The sequence below is a fragment of the Andrena cerasifolii genome, chromosome 9 (genome assembly GCF_050908995.1).
Source record: "Andrena cerasifolii isolate SP2316 chromosome 9, iyAndCera1_principal, whole genome shotgun sequence".
NCBI classification, from domain to species: domain Eukaryota; kingdom Metazoa; phylum Arthropoda; class Insecta; order Hymenoptera; family Andrenidae; genus Andrena; species Andrena cerasifolii.
In genome coordinates, this window is record NC_135126.1 from 3,360,414 (window position 1) to 3,375,773 (window position 15,360).

The following is a 15,360-nucleotide window of genomic DNA, read 5'->3' on the forward strand; positions in this document are numbered from 1 at the left end:
TTGCTAGGCGGTTGCTGGATAAATGAACTTTGTTCGAGATCCGGGTGAATATTGACCGAACTTTGTCTGACTTGCGAGTGACCGTAACTACTGCGTGCGAATTGATTAATAGTAACGGAGGGTAGGTTAATTAATTAAGAACTTTATCTGTTATAAACTACTCAGTGCGCACGAAATTATTCACTGCCAGAGAAGAAGTTTATTCGTCACTGCTCCTACCCTAATTTTAATATACTTTCCCGTTTCTGTTCTTTCTCCCACGTAGAAGAACAGCAAATAATCGATGCACTTTAACAACAGCTCCGCGATCAGTTTCCATCTCACGAATCCCTTATTTCATTCCCAGCGAACGAAAGCCATCGGCTCCTTTCACTTTCCCGCGAAGAAAGGACGCATTCTCGAGCCGAACGATCTCACGTTTCCTTCGCGAGTCTCGTAAATCCTGATCGAAAAGATGTAGAATCGTATTCTCGTAAGGCACTCGACATTAGACTTCTTCCTACCGGTTCCGGCCCTCGACGACGGCGTCTCTTTCCGTTGGTTTTTTACCCCGCTCAATGGAAGGGAGGGGCAATGGTTGATCGCTCGAATCCTGTTACACGGCGCGTCGGTTTTTAGGTCACAGCAATTATCGTAATCCCCTTGACAATGGAGGGAAGCCGTTCCGTCGTGCACACAGAGAGCGCCGCCAACGATGCCAGCAATGCCAGAAACGGCAGCAATAACAGACCGAGAAGAAACACAACGCGGTCCGGCGTTGTTCGCTGGCGTGAATACGCGCTCGCTGTTGCTTTTGCGTCCTGCCTGTTCGACGGGGCGGCCAGCTAAGTCCTTCACCGAGCAACCCTTACGGCGAAGCCACCCTTCCGACGAGGAGGGTGGACCGTTCTCGCTCGTATTCGCTGCGGGAAGAATAGAGCTCGGCTCCTTTTCTTTTTTTCTTTTTTTTTTCTCGAATTCGCGACGGCGATCGATGCTTTCGCGAAGAATGGCCGCCATTCGGCGCAGAGTGTGCTCCCGAAAGGGAGAAAAGGGGCCGTCGTCTAAAGAAGAAAGAGGGAAGCTGGTGCCGCGTTTCAAGGGACAGGAATGTTTTTTATCGTGTCAGCTGGCCTCATCGCGTAGATAGCTGGCCACTCGTTCCGGATTATGGCCCGTGATTCCTCTTCATCGTGATTACCCTTGTGGGAGTTAATTGTCCTCGGTGGAACGCTGGCAGGACGTGGTGCTCCGCGGCCCGGCTTTGGTGGGAAATCTAGGAAAACATAATTTCGTCTCCCTTATGAAATTGTATCGTATCATTGTCGGTATCTTCTCCAGGATCTCGTCCAGGATATCGCGTAACTTTTTCAATCATCCCTTCGGACAAACAGGTCTAACGAATTCGTATTCGATACCTGGCTGGATAGGGGGATCGAGGGGATGGAATCGCGTTCCTTATCGCCGAGTAAATCGCGGAGATTTCTCGACCGTGGAAGTGGGGATCTCTCAACAATAAGATTCGCGAGCGAGGAGGGTGCGAGACGGTAAAGGAAATTATTTAGCCCCCATTAACGTCACTCGCATTTACTCGTCGCGATGTCTCCACCCTACCCACCCCCGCTGGCTCTCTCACGCTCGTGCACCCTCCCCATTCCTCCCTGTTTCACCCCGTGCTTCTCGTTCTCTCTTTCTACGCCCTCCCCCCCCTCGCCCCTCTCACCCTCTACGCGACCCTTGACGCCTGAAACTCGCCGCTCGTTATTTAACCTCCACGAGCTCGACGAGGGAGCTGGTGGATTTGATTTCATTCGTTTCGCGGGAGAAGGATAATATTATGTTATTCCCGTAACTCTAATAATAACCCGGCTACTTGCGCTAACGACCTAAACGCCCGTGCTAGTTAGCTCCGAATGCTTCATGCAGGGAAAATCGTTCCTAAATCGTTTGGCCAAACTTTACCACTTGGTACTTTATTCGCCGTGTCCATGTACAACACGAGACACGTGCAAACGTTGGTTTACAAATTCTCCCCTTCCGGGTTCGTGGCCTTTTATGTTTACACGTTAAGAGTTACACAGTGCAAATGTTTGCACGTGGCAAAATGTATAAATAATTGGAAATTAGACCATGGTTACTGAAAACACATCTGTAGTTTTAATTCTTAATTTATTTAAGACACTCGGAAGGCTACGGCTTTATGATCTGAAACGATTCAGCAGAATGAATTCGCGAGGAGGGATTCGTTAAGGAACCCTATGGGTTGGTCTCGTTATCGATATACACATCTTGACATAAACATTTCAGCCCCTGTTCTCTTATGCATGCCACGATGTAATATAAAAGATAAATTTAGCATCAATAAACATTCATTAATTAAACAAAACCAACAAAAATAATATATCATGCATTGAATTAAAAATCATTGAGCGGATAGCAGAGTTGAAGGTATTTCTTAAGACGCAGGAAAGTGACGAGACGAATCGCCGGACTCTGCGGAAAAATTTCATTTAATTGCCTTTATCGCACGCATTAAATGCGCAGTCGCTCCCTTCAAGGGAAGCTTAAACTTTAATTGAATCCCAAAGAAATTTACGAGCCGTTTGTGGAGGCACCTGTTGTAAAACGCACCGGACAATAAATTCCGTTCGTCCCGTTATTTAAGAGCAGACTTTCTGTTCGTTCTCATTTCCATCCGGCGGACTTACGAGCTCTATTAATATAATGGACGATATACGTTAATCCCTTTCTTCTTTGCAGCATTAAATTCCGCTCTATTTGCCGAGAATCGCGGATAAGTGGATGCTTAATATCGGTTTAATGCGATTTTATTGTTCCGCTTAATATATCGCGCCGTGTTATTCGGTGGTATTGCCACGTTTTTGTATTCTACACCGCGGAAATTCTCCGGGAAACTCGGTAAATAATTTCACTCCACTTTCGGTAACTACTTCCCTACCACGCGCATTCGTTCGGCATTCCTACTCCGCGTTTTCCGCGTATTTTTCACTCCGTTATCGTTAAATTACGTGCCAAAATTCGAGGAGTCCTTGTTATATTAAAGTGGCAGTCAGCAGGATATTTCTATCATTGATCTATCTAAGTGGTCTGAGTAATCCTTGACCTGATATCGTGCAAACACGGATAAAACTCCCTCTGAAATTCCCACTATTATTATCGCGATCCACCTTTGAAATCTTTTCTCGCGCCCCAACTAATTCCGCTCTTCAGCATTCGATACCGACTCCCAAGCTGCAGCCACGGGAAATAAATGTCGCGCCCAAGAAGAATTACAAACAGTCTCCCGCGGCTTTCGCGTGTCCCATAAAAGCAACCTCCATTTCCCCCGACGTGCCCGACGAGGGCAGTCAAGTACAAATTGCGGGCTCGACTCGGTCAAACGCAGAGCGATAACTGTTTGTCGCGCAGAGACACCGGAAACGCTCTCGCGCCAGAATTTCCACGGCACTTTTCACCGCGGCGACAGGGAAACAGAAAACTCGGCCCCACGTATTCCCGGCGCGTTCCTCTTCCTCGCAGCTACCCCCCGTTCCCTTCGCCGTCCCGCGGTAGCCAAGAGCCAATATTTCCTCGCGACGCGCACGTTTGCGCTCCGAGGCTGGACGGTCTGCCTCCGCGGGCACGTCGACGATCGGCGCTGCTCTTTTATAAATATTTATCCTCATTTGAATCCATCGGGGCCAGCCTTCTCGGCTCGCTTGCCTTCCCGTCTTCTTCTTCTCTCCACGGACGCCCTAGTCCTCTCGACCGTGGTCGTGTATTTGTTCTTGCAAATCTTTTATACGTTTCGTACGCGGATTTGCATCCATAACGGCCCTGGCCGCTCTCGTCTCCCCCGTGCCATCCACCTCGACCCTGCCATGGCACTGTCTATACATATTTTTCCCCTGTTCCGTGTCGACGATGCCGTCCCCCTTGCTCGAACACTTCCTGGGAAACTTTGTTCGTGCTGTTTGAACTGGGACCTGTCGGCGCGTGGAATTTCTGGCTGCTCCTTGGAAGAATTCCCTCCCTGTCTGTGGACGGTGGGATCCCGTAGAGTCTTGTACGAATTAGTTTGGTTTCGCGTGATTGTATGGCGTAACAGGTGAAGTGAGTTTAGTTTTAGGTGGTTATAGTCTTCTAGTCTCAACGTGTATGCACGCGAAGAGGGTGCATCGGGTAGAACGAAGCTTAACAGGATCTCAGAATGCTAGGCCACAGTATATTCCCAAGTATTCTTGAAACTGAATTGGAGAGTTCAAGGCACAGTGTTGGAACAGCGATCTGTCATGTATTCTGGGACACACCTTCTCTTCACCTAACCCCGGGGCCCAGATTTTCAACTCGGCGACCTACAATTCGAGCTATTGATTGCAACAAAAATGAAACACGCCGCAATGCAGCAGCGTAGACAAACACGGGAACAGTTGCCGCGGAGTTACCAGTCACGTGCAACTGAATGAAACGGAGGCTTTAACATCGTCCAGCTGATGGGAGGCCGGTCGTCCTACAGACATCCAATTCCCACATATTTTGCGCGTCGCTGGCGGTAAAGAAAGTCAACTCATTGGCACGACCTCTTTAGATCTAACGAACGAACCAATTGCTCTCGTTGTCGGTTAGCGAAAAAGAAAAGCTACGCAAAAAGCACGGCCGCGCCGCGCAATTGATTCTCCCTTCGCGATCCTGGACACACTGGAACGCGTTTGCTCGTCTCGTTATCCGGGCATTCCGTACGAACCTGGGTCAACGAAGACAAGGGTTCCAGGGGGTCACGGTGGCCAAGAACGCCCGTTATTATTACCCTTCCGAGAATATTAATTAGAGGCGACCACGTCGTGGAAAGCCTTGGTAGCCCGCTTCCGAGAAAGCTTCCCGCTGCTTAACTCGCTTTTCTTCGCATTAAGATCTCGTCGAGATCCGAGCAGCCCTTTTTCAAGGGTGGGCAGACCAACCACGGAACTTTTTATCGTGACTCCTTCCGACGATTCACTTTTGTCCAAGTGTTCCAAAGTTTCCGTGATTTAACGGTAGGGCGCAGCTGTTCCGCGATGAAAATGCTGCTGGACTTTCGGAGATTTCAAGCAATGTAGTAATTAGTATGTAGTAAAAGCACGTGTGTATCTTGTCTGTTAGATTCGTGATTTTATAGTTCCTCGTGCGCGTCTGAATTTGAATCTTCGGTCAATCTTATCTACACTATTATTCGACAGCTTGAAGTTCATGAAAATTTTAAATTTGTTGTGCTCGATGTGAGATTAGGATAATCAAGTTTTGCGGGGACGTTTTACTACGCGTGGCTAATTACAGACATTTCATTGAACGTCTTTCTCTATTTCTTCGAGTGGATGAACATTTTCGATGTACCGACGGGTTTCTTCGAAAAGGGACACAGCCCTACTGTCCCCGTGTTCTGTGAGCACAAATACATGAAAGGGAGAGTTGAGCACCGTCGGGACAGAGCGGAATCACGGAACGGTTGGCCTGGCACTGATGCACTTTCCTCTCTCGAATCTCGCTTTCGGTCCAGACGCCCTTGAGTCTGATTATACACTGTAACCCCCGCGCCCCCTTCGTCGCTGCTGCCACTTTGGTTCCCTTCACCGCGGCCTTCTCGTCACCCTTTTCACGTCAGGTGTCTAACCCCAGACGTGCTCACCTAGCACTACAGCAGCGTTTGACATCAAGGGATCGACCGAATGCATTTGAAGCCTGACAGATTCGCGCTGTCATCGAGATCGCGCAGTAAAGCGTCGCCGGTCTGTCAGAATAACAGCGGGAAAGGTGTCGAACACGAAACCTCGGCCGCAAACTTTACATTCTTTATCTACGCAATGGATGACAAACAGACCAGTCAGTGACTCAATAGTGATTCACCTGTTTACCAAACTTCGGCTCTTTCACCACGATACACTGGCAAAGTGAATTCTCCTCCATCACGATTTACATTTGAACCACCCAACAGTGGAGTCTAAAGAGACCCATATTTGTTTTCAAAGAAAACTCGAAGAAAATTGTATATATTTTTTAAAAATTTAATCGAATGCAGTGTTTTTGGCACTTACAAGGGGAGGACACCACCGATTTTTATGAGCCTTGGCACGATGGATCTATGTAAAAAAAAGTAATTAGGTGTCCGAGCATTTCAGCCAATGGGCCTTAATAATTGAGATACTTACATGTAAATTATTAAAAATTTCATAGTGGCCATGGGGTTTTAGTGGGTAAAAATCCCACACTACCCTGACGTCCGCGGGAGATTCCCTTCTGGAGGCGTCGGAGTGCCTTTTGAAGATGTCTCCACGTTAAAAAAAACTTTATAAATTTTTTTTATTAATTATTTTTTTTATAATTTTTTTAAACTTGGGGGAATCTTCAAAAGGCACCCCGACTCCTTCAGAGGGGAATCCCCGGGAGCGGGGTAGTATGGGATTTTTACCCATTAAAACTCCACGGCCACAATGAAATTTGTAATAATTTCCATGTGAATATCTCTATTATTAAGGCCCATTGGCAGAAACGCTCGGACACCTATTTACTTATTTTCGACATAGATCCATCGTGCCAAGGCTCATCAAAATCGGTGTCTACCTCATGGTCTACCCCTTGTTGGAGATAAATTCCCAAAGATGCGGTATTTCTTGACCTGGCCAAGGTGGTCTAACCCCTTAAGAGTTCGAACTCCCAATCAAAGTACTGTGTTCCACAACACTCCACGATTTTGGAAGAAGTATCTGAAATTGGAGTGATCAACACACGAGCTGTTAGGGAGCCGTCTCTATTAACTAGACAGACGTTCCAGTGGCGTATTTCAGCGAGCTTTCGTTACGCAAGCTCGAGCGTACGCTCGCGGACCGTTTGGCTCCGATTTGCATCGCGCGGCCTCGCGGAAGCCGCCGAGGCAGCCTCCGCTACGTTACTTAGCGCTTCCGTTTCCGCCGTCGGAGCACCTCGTTAGATCGAGTCGCTCGGTGTCGTTGGCGCGCACCCCCGTGGGGCCCTCGACGCTTTTTTTTCCCGCCTCTTTTGCTGCGTCACAACGAGGTCTCTCTGTGGCGCGTATGCGCGAGGAGCGGCGTGCAGGGAACGGGAGGAAAAAAGAAGGGAAAGGTAAAGAACCGAGCGGCTCCTGTTGCCAAAAACCGAAATGAAACGCGCCTGGGGGAGAGGAGGCTCTGGTGGTCGGCCACGACGACGACTGCCAGAGTCGTCGTTGCCATCGTCCTCCTTCTTGCCGCCGATGATTGCGACGGTGGTGGTGGTAGGCGGTGGTTGTAGTCGAGAGCTCTCGTTTCCCAGCGTGGCCACGAAGACAAAACAAAAATCAGGGGGCGAATAAAACTGGGAAGGGGGCCACCGCGGACCTCTTCTGCCTCGGTTGCACAATAAACGGGAGGCTGGCGTCCTGGAGGCTGAAGGAGGAGAGCCTGAGAGAGAGAGAAAAGGGGGAGAGAGCTGGGCGGTGAGAGGGTTGAGGAATGCGATGTAAATGTAATCGTACGATCGCGTAACGGAGGCAGTAACCGGTGGGGAAAGCGACGGGGTGAAGGCTCCTTGGGAGAAAAGTTGTGGCCGAATTAAGTGGCTTCGAAATTTTTTGGCAACGCGCGCCGGTGGTCTTCTGTCAGCGATCTTGCGACGCTAATGATGTTTACTGTTTGAGGTAGGGAGTCATAGGTGATGGGAATACGGTTCTCTGCTAGAATGGTAGGATGAAAGTAGAATATATTTGTCTGATCAATGCTACACGCGGGCACGTACGTATGTATGCACCAAACAGCCAAGCTGATGGATCACGAGATTTCTGCATCCATCTCGCTGCAAAATCCTTTATTATTTGTAAAAGGAGACGTTCAAGTGCTGCGAAACTAATTCCCCAACTCCATCAATCTTTACTGAACACGAGATGCTTTGTTCTTCGAAGCTGAATGAAAATTTTGCTATTCCGGGCCGAAGCAACTCTGACGTTAAATCTCGCAATCAGGTTCATTCAGGCCGGATCAGAAATTCAGCCACAGGAAACCGTTTATAAATACGCGGAGTCTAGTTGCATACTCTTGTCACCCTGTACGCTACAGACAAACTGCTTCGCTTCAGCGCGACGGAGCCTCCAATAAAACAGACACCAGTCCTCTCCCTCTGCCACCAACCCTTCATCAAGCTTCTCAGACGTAAGGAAAACAAGAAGCACAAAATCTCCGCCCCGGGTACTTAATCTCCATCAGCCAGCGAGACGTCAAAGCGATCAGGTGGCCCCGACTGATCGCTCAATCTTGTAATCCTCTCTGGAGATCGCGAAATCACGCGCGTTGGTATCAGCTGACAGGATATAATCGCTTATCAAGTGTCGACGAGCGATTTCATCAAAGTTCACGCTCGCGACTCGTGCGCCACGCTTCTCTTTCCGCCGGCCAGGGAGAGTTGGCATTATTGGCGAGCTTCTTTCGCGTTCCTCGCTAGCTCGGTTGGGTTAAAGGACTACGGCTGTAATTAAATCAGTGGCCCATTAGCGAGGCCCATCAGACCCGCGTCGTCGTCACGGATTCCGTCTAATTAATGCAAAGCAATGCCGATGGCAACTGATATACAGACAGAATCGCAGACAAGTTCGTGGGCAAGAGTGGCTGGGCGGGTAGGAAACGGATCGGGGTATGTGTGTTGGTAGGCTGCCACTGTCGGGAATAACCGGGGAGATTTGCCAGGGTTATTTGTTGTGCGGGGTGCAGTTTATACGTTTACATTTCGCGAGCGTGTAACTCGCGTATGATAGGCTGTAAATTATGGGTCAAGTCGGTTTTAGTAAAGCGGTCTTGTGTGCGCTGAAGGGGGACCCGGTTATGTTTGTTTTGCGAAAGGGAGGCAGAGACGGGGCTGGTGGCTCGCCCTGAATTAGCGGTACATGTTATCCTTGGACGAATATGAAAATGTTTGCTTAATGTGATTTAGGTAACTGCTTTTTAATTTTCTACTATCATCTGCTCCAGTTTCTGTGGGGTGGATGTAATGGATTTTAAAGTAGCTCCAATTACTTTTAAATCGACGGGATGTATTTTAACCCATGAACGACGGAAATTTCATTCACATCTCAGAATAAACTTTCACCGCAGAGTTCGAGCCTGCCCTGATTTAAAATTCTCATCTTCGAGTGATAATACTGATAACAAGTGACGCGCGTGGTTTGATATTTAGGATGAGTCAAAGTGGATCCTATACTCCCTGCGCGGATTAAAATATCTGTGGCAGAAGCTACTGCCAGAACGTAGAAGAATACAAGTTCAAAGCAGGGAATTGTATCGTTCGAATTACATCAGGTTAACCGCCACACGCGCGTTTAAAGGGGCTCAGTGAAACCGCGAAAGGGTTACAAACGGCCACACCGTCGATAGAGTTTAACCTTTGCAGGCCGCGCTCCATTGACGTGGGCAAAGATAAAGGGCCGGTGATCTAGCGAGACGGTTCGCCAATGAGGGTGGCCAGAGGAGGTGAAGATTCGACGGTCACGTAATCGGAGGGGCTGCTGGGACATTTGTTTGTCCTGCCCGAGTGGTGCATTGTTACAGAGACGCCCAGTGAACACGCGAGAACCCCTACTTAATGGGGTTTCTGTGTTTGACGCGCAGCTACGATCTTTGTCTTTTCTGTTCGTTTCCGGCCCTTCGATTGTCGCACGTTCGCTGAAATTAAACGCGGGGCCATCCGTCGGACATTCGCCTAGCTGCACGAAAATTTATCGCCGCTAAATCCTAATAATCTCGATGGTTACTGTGGCTGGAAGGAATCTAAGAAGATTCTTGGAACACGTTCGAGTGGTATCCGAATGGATATTTTTGAGGATGCAATTCATCAAATATATATTTCGATTTCGTGATCCGCGATAGGTAAAAATTAATTGTTTAGGTTTTTCAAATACTATTGCATAAAAATTGTGTAGGATAAATGTCTAGGATTGGGTTAGATTTGGCTTTTGATTTTCGACAGAATCATCCCCTCGTGATTTTCCTACGAGATTGTGAAATTAAATTTTTTAAACAATTCGAGGTTGTTTAAGTTTTCATTTGCACCATCGGTGTATGGTACACGGACTGACCCTTCAGAGCGAAGTAGAAGTTACATGAATCTCGTGTGAAGTGTCGAGCGACGATTTTGACGAAGTATGTTTTTTGTGCGTCGAGTAGTTTTCAAAGAGCATTAGAGGAATGAAACTTCACGGGGAATTCTATCTCCAAACTTGAGCTACAGTAGCTAAGAAAAAGGACGCGTCTTTTGCTTTTGGCTGCTCTACAAATCTGTAAAGTTTCATAAAAATTGGCGTAGGACACTTTGCGAATATTCCTTGTTAGTACTTCCGACTTCCGCGGTACATCCATTTGCAGATTAAAATGGGTCACTGTGTGTAGGCCGGCTGCTTTCTTTCCCCGGTAACTTTTGAAGAACGCAACAAAAGGGCGAAAAACGCAAGTGGCGTGGTAATTAAGTTCAGTAACTCGTCGGGGTTTAACTGCATTACGCGCGAAATTTCCCAACCATCTACTTTATTCCCGGAGGGAGGGACGAGGAGGGAAGAAGAATGCACCGCGATGCATAAGCGAAAACGATTGCAATTAAAACGCCGGTCCCATAACTTTTTCCCCCTTTGAAGTAAAAAGAACGCCGGGGACACATTTTCGCGGACGGTTGCGTAACAGGGGGCACAATTTACGTTACAATTATTTCGGATCGCGTAATTAGAAGGAAGCGGGCATTATTTCGCGCAATTTTCATACGATTACGTCCACGTACTCGTGTTTTTGCGCTCGTCGTTGCTTCACCCGTAAGTAGGCCAAAGAAAGAACTTGGCATAACGTCTCACAAGGGGAGGACACCATGTGATAGACATCGATTTTGATGAGCCTTGGCACGGTGGATCTATGTCGAAAATAAGTAAATAGATGTCCGAGCGTTTCTGCCAATAGGGTTTAATAATAGAGATATTTACATGGAAATTATTAAAAATATCATAGTGGCCGTGGGGTTTTGGTGGGTAAAAATTCCACACTTCCCTGGCGTCCGCGGGAGATTTCCTTCTGGAGGCTTCGGGGTGCCTTTGGAAGATGTCTCCACGTTAAAAAAAAACTTTATAAATTTTTTTTATTAATTATTATTTTTTTATAATTTTTTTTTAACTTGGGGAAATCTTCAAAAGGCACCCGGACTCCTTCAGAGGGGAATCCCCGGGAGCGGGGTAGTATGGGATTTTTACCCATTAAAACTCCACGGCCACTATGAAATTTTTAATAATTTACATGTAAATATCTCTATCATTAAGGCCTATTGGCAGAAACGCTCGGACACCTATTTACTTATTTTCGACATAGATCCATTGTCAAGTCTCATCAAAATCGATGTCTGTCGCATGGTGTCGTCTCCTTGTCAGCTGGGCAGGGTATCGAAGCATTTCAATACTTGATTCCAAAATTCAAGATCGAAGATTGATAATTGGCAGGGTCCACTTAGCAACCAGATTTATGATCGCCGAAGTGGTTGGCCGACGATCGTCCCGCAAGACAACATCGATTTTTCCCTCCGCCCTTCGCTCCACCTTTCGGCCGCGCGAAAATGCCAGGGCTGGTCGTTAACGCGGGAGGCAAACACGAGATCGCGTCTGTCGCGAGCGAATCTAATGCAGTTTAAGCGTCCAGGGTGCATAAAGCGAATTCATAAAGCGACACGAGCCCTGCAATAATCGAGATCGTAGTCTCGGCCGAGTGGAGCACGGCGGGCGAGCCTGAAGATGGAGGGGATGTTCGCGGGGCGGGAGGGCAGAAATGGAACGAAAGAGGGAAAAGAGGGACAGGGAGAGAAAGAGAGGAAAATCTGGGAGCTTCGTTGGCATCCGGTCTACTCGGCACGGCAGACTCATTAAGGGGTTATTTCAAAGTTTAACTGAATCGAGTCGAGGGGGAGAGATGATAAAAACTCAGACCTCCCTCGCCCCGTCTCTGTTGGCCGCCTATAACCCACCCCCTCTGCGCTCGGCGCTTCTCTCTCCCTCCGCAGTACCCTGCCCCCTTCTCACTGTCCCTTTTCGTCCCGCGGCCATCCCCTGGCTCGGATAGACTTCTTTACTCCCCCCTCGGCCGACACTCCGTACCGTCGGCAATATTAATTAACGTCATCCTGCAGCCGCAGTCTAGATATTTGCAGTTTGTTAGCTGAAAAGTCGCTAAGTCGCGACGCTCGTTTCTCCGTCTCTCCTCCGCCTTCCTCGCCCCCTTCCTTTCCGCGGGACTCTTCTTATTTCTTTCACATGTACACCACCCCCGCCCTGTCGTTCGGGGGTTTCTTTTTTTCGCGAGCGGACTCCGGCGAACCCCCTCCCCGTTCGGTGCACGGCTGAGAACGCCCGAAGGTCCCGAGGACCAGGGAGAGGCACGAGGTCGTGTATTAAATTAATCTTCGTCGAGGAACGGAGCTTGATAATCCGCTTAATCGCCAATATCGAGGGAAAGAGAGGCGAATGGAGCGGGACAGGGACGACGGGAATGGAGGCTCGATGGCGTGTGCGTGTGAGTCGCGGAAGGTGTTTGCACTGAGCGCATCTGCACGAGACAGCCATTGAATCGAAATTCAAGCGCCGAAAAAGAATGACGTATTTACCCGGGTGGCGTCGCCACCCCCGGGCCCTCCTTCTCATTCAATTACAAAGTGATCAACGCCCAGTCTCGCGGCAACACGGTTAACGACTCCAGATGGAGAGCTTTGTACGGCTTTCCGCTAGCTAACTCACTTCGCGCTCTAAACCGCGCTCGGGCTCGCGAACCGTGCACCAGCTCACCCGGCGATAACGCGCGAACCTGTTATCCTAGTTTCTTTGATCCTTTCTTCAATTTCCTTTTTCTGTTTTAATCGCAGCCGCTTCGAGATATCGGGATCTAATAGCGAAACCGTGGTTCGCCGTGCGCGCGTACCTTTTAAACCATGTAACAGGTTCCAGGTGTTTTAGAACACTTCTGTCGCGTGCAGGTTACTTTCGATCGACCCAACCCGCACGGCACCTCTATAGACGGAGACGTAAGCTCCGGGTCTGGCTGCCATCGTTCGGCGCTCGCGCGGAAAGCTGGCTCTAAATTACCATTTATCCAGATATTAGTCAGGAACCGTTGAGTGGCATCGGCTGCAGCGGATGTGCCACCAGTACGAGCGCGATCGGCTCAGCCGGCTAATAGACGCCTGAAGACCTCTCGGAGACCGAGCTAAGGCAGCCGTGCAAGGTGTCTGTGCCCCGTGTTGGCGGCTATCCGGTGGCGTGTAAACAAATTGGCAGTAATGACGTCGCAATTTGTCAGATCGGTCGGGGCACACGTACGCGCAGGGGCTCTTAAAGGTGGTCGTGGCGCGTGTATGTTTGCATATGCGACGCGCGAGGGGTGAGAGATTGGTGTCTGATGTGGCGGCCGTACAGGTATACACACCTGCCTGATTTGCATACGTACGCGCCTACCGCAGGTGTTCCCTGGTTCCGCTCACCAGACCGAGGATGAGATTGCGTCATTTCACGGTGCTCCGAGGAACGATTCGATCCGTCCACCCGGACGATCGCTATGAGATTCCCCGCCCGGGATTCCCTGCTGCTGCAGGCGCTTCCACGAATTTCAGGCGGGTTCTTTGAGACGCTCCGCAGCTAGGGATTTAAATGGAAATTCGGTAGACGTGAACGTTCACCGTCTGTATCGAATGGTACAGATGGGAACAGACGAACTCTCAGTGAATTTTCTTTTGTCGATTGTTCGCTTTCTCGAGGGAGGATCGACGTGATCGATCTGTAAATGGGTACAGGTTGTTGGCTAATTGGAGGCTTTGTAGATAGCATTTCGACGAAGTTCTAGAGACCTGGTATCTGCGACACAGTGATCGGTTAGGCGATACTGTTCGAAGGGGTATTCGTACGTAGCATGACGAATCTGATAGCCTTCGTTCGATCACATACTCTAGATAAGCTATTTATTCTGTAGCTGCATTCCTGAGGGCTGATTAACGCATTAATAATCATGAAGCTGCAGTTTTTGAGCCACGCTTTTCCTTCTTATCTTGAAATGTATCTCTTGTGCCATTAACGGTGTCTTTCACTGGCGTGGTCGTAAGAATTACTCGGGGATTTGTCGTGATAATTTAGCGCGTGGCACAGTAGGACTGCTCTTTGTCACTTGTGACCTTTGGAACTGAAAAGGAGGATTGGAATTTTTCATTAGAGAATATGTAATCTTACGAGCTCGTTATTTTCCACCGCGCAGTACTTAAACGTGTTTCCATCCGAATATTCCTACGATTTCTCTTCATTTCGCGGAAATTTTTCAACGCGGAAGGCAAGGGTAGCCCCTCCCCCTTCGCAGAGCAATAAACAATTTCTGAAGCGGTTACACGAGCGAAACCATTAAGAGAGTGCATTCCATTTGGAGGAACAAACCGCTCCAAACGTGCTCCCGGAATGGTTAATCTTACAAGTTCCACCCCCAAGCCGTTCCCTCCCTTAACGAGACTTTTATGGTGGAATATGCAACTACATCCGGTCAAAAGTCGTTTTAACTTTCGCGACTGTTTGCGGCTACGCGTAGACCCTGCAGAGACGCCCGCTGTTTAACTATTCCACGCGTCTCTTCCTAGTAAATTTTCACTCAAAACTCGCCGCGTCACAAGCACAGATCCTTCATCCATTATTAGAACACCCTCTTTACTCGATTAAATGACACGCTAACCAAGACTCCGTTGTTTCTGTTTCAGGTAAGAAGGCACATCTGAGAAATTAGCTGGAAACTAAAGATATAAGAACTCGCACTACGATTCCGTCAATTGTGAGTAATAATACTCTATTGTGTCACATGTACCTGCTTCGCGCGTAGATTTCTATGTAATAAATCAGGCACTTCGCGATCGCGAGACTTCTGGGTTACGAGGGGCGAGAAATGGCCCCCCGATATCCGTCTAGAATCCAAAGTCACACATCAAACTGTCCCCCCGAAAATAACACTAAATTCTTCGGTTCACATCGCTGTAAATATCCCCGGTGAACTTTTAATAAACCCGTCCGAAAACGAACAACGAAAACCGAACAATAGAATCTAATCGACAATGGCCGCGCGCTTTTTCGATATCTTCCTTCCGCACGGGATGCCCAGATAGATCAAAGCCGCGTGGAATGGGTAACAATGGTTTGACAATAGGTCTGCTTTGACATCAGTAGGAGGACAGTGGTCAGACGGGAAGGTTTGCGGCGCGGTTATAGGAGAGCGAGGGGGAAGGAAGCGACCGCTCGCTTTAATTACGCGGGGCCATTGTTGCGGCTGGTTGTTTATAATTAATCGTTCGAAAGCCTGTCTCTGTGGACGACAGATATGACGGCCA

The 15,360-nt window shown here is 48.6% G+C and overlaps 1 protein-coding gene across 10 annotated transcripts in view; it reads left to right on the forward strand.

The window, feature by feature from the left end:
* The window catches only part of Rbp6 (RNA-binding protein 6), a 792,696-nt gene that overhangs the window by 137,747 nt on the left and 639,589 nt on the right, over positions 1-15,360 (forward strand). The gene's annotated exons all lie outside the window — the stretch shown is intronic.